This window comes from Puma concolor, chromosome B1 (genome assembly GCF_028749965.1).
Source record: "Puma concolor isolate L17-30 chromosome B1, mPumCon1.1.hap2, whole genome shotgun sequence".
Lineage (NCBI taxonomy): Eukaryota > Metazoa > Chordata > Mammalia > Carnivora > Felidae > Puma > Puma concolor.
In genome coordinates, this window is record NC_141670.1 from 158,300,720 (window position 1) to 158,301,959 (window position 1,240).

At 33.7% G+C, this 1,240-nt stretch overlaps 1 non-coding gene across 1 annotated transcript; it reads left to right on the forward strand.

The window, feature by feature from the left end:
• The first annotated feature begins 544 nt into the window (after window positions 1–544).
• Window positions 545–652, forward strand: LOC112859152 (U6 spliceosomal RNA). Its single transcript, XR_003223468.2, has one exon. It is a non-coding gene; the product is annotated as a U6 spliceosomal RNA (small nuclear RNA).
• The last annotated feature ends 588 nt before the right edge of the window (window positions 653–1,240 follow it).

A 1,240-nucleotide genomic window follows, 5' to 3' on the forward strand; every position in this document is an offset into this window, starting at 1 on the left:
TAAGTCAGTCAGAGAAAGACAAATATCATATGATTTCACTTATATGTGGGGTTTAAGAAACAAAACAAATAAACTAAAAGAAAAAAAGGGAGAGAGAGAAGCAAACCAAGAAACAGATCTTTAAGTGTAGAGAAAAAACTGATGGTTCCCAGAGGAGAGGAGAGTAAGGAGATGGGTCAAATAGGTTATGGGGATTAAGGAGTACACTTATTGTGATGAGAACTGCGTATTGTATGGAAGGTTGGAATCACTATATCATACACCTGAAACTAATATTACACTGTATGTTAACTAACTGGAATTTAAATAAGGACCTAAAAAACAAGGTAACAGTGGCTTTGAATGATACATTGGACCAGATGGATCTAACAGTATATTCAGAAAATTCCAGCCTAAAACAGAAGAATACACATTATTTTTCAAGTGCGCATGGAACATTCTCCAGAATAGAATACATATTAAGTCACAAAACAGGCCTCAACAAATTAAAAAAGACTGAAGTCATACCATGCATCTGTTCCAATCACAATGCAATGAAACTAGTGTGCTTATTTCAGCAGCATATATACTAAAATTGGAACAATGCACAGAAGATCAGCATGACCCCTACAAGAGTGATGACACAATGCTATGAAATTAGAAATCAACTACAAGAAAAAATCTGGAAAGAAAAATGTATATTTGGAGGTTAAATAACATGCTACTAAATAGTTAATGGGTCAATAAAGAAATCAAAGAGAAAATTAAAAAAATATGAAGAATAAAAATGAAAATACAATGGTCCAACATTTTTCAGATGCAGCAAAATTTGATCTGAGAGGGAAGATAACAGCAATGCAGGCCTACCTTAAGAAGCAAGAAAAAAATCTCAAATAAATATCCTAACCTTATGCCTAAAGGAGGTAGCAAAAGAAGAGCAAAGAACCCCCCAGACCAATAGAAGGAAGGAAATAATAAAGATTAGAGCAAAATTAAGTAAAATAGTAACTAAGCAAACAATAGAACAGATCAATGAAACCAGGAGCTGGTTCTTTGATAAGATCAAATGAGTTGATAAACCTTTAGCCAAACCCATAAAGAAAGAGAGGGAGTGAGAGGGAGTGAGAGAGAGAGAGACAGAGAGAGACCCAAATAACAATTTCAGAAAATAAAGAGGAGAGATAACAACTGATACCACGGAAATACAAAGAAATATAAGAGAATATTATGAAAAATTATGTTCAACATAATTGGGCAACCC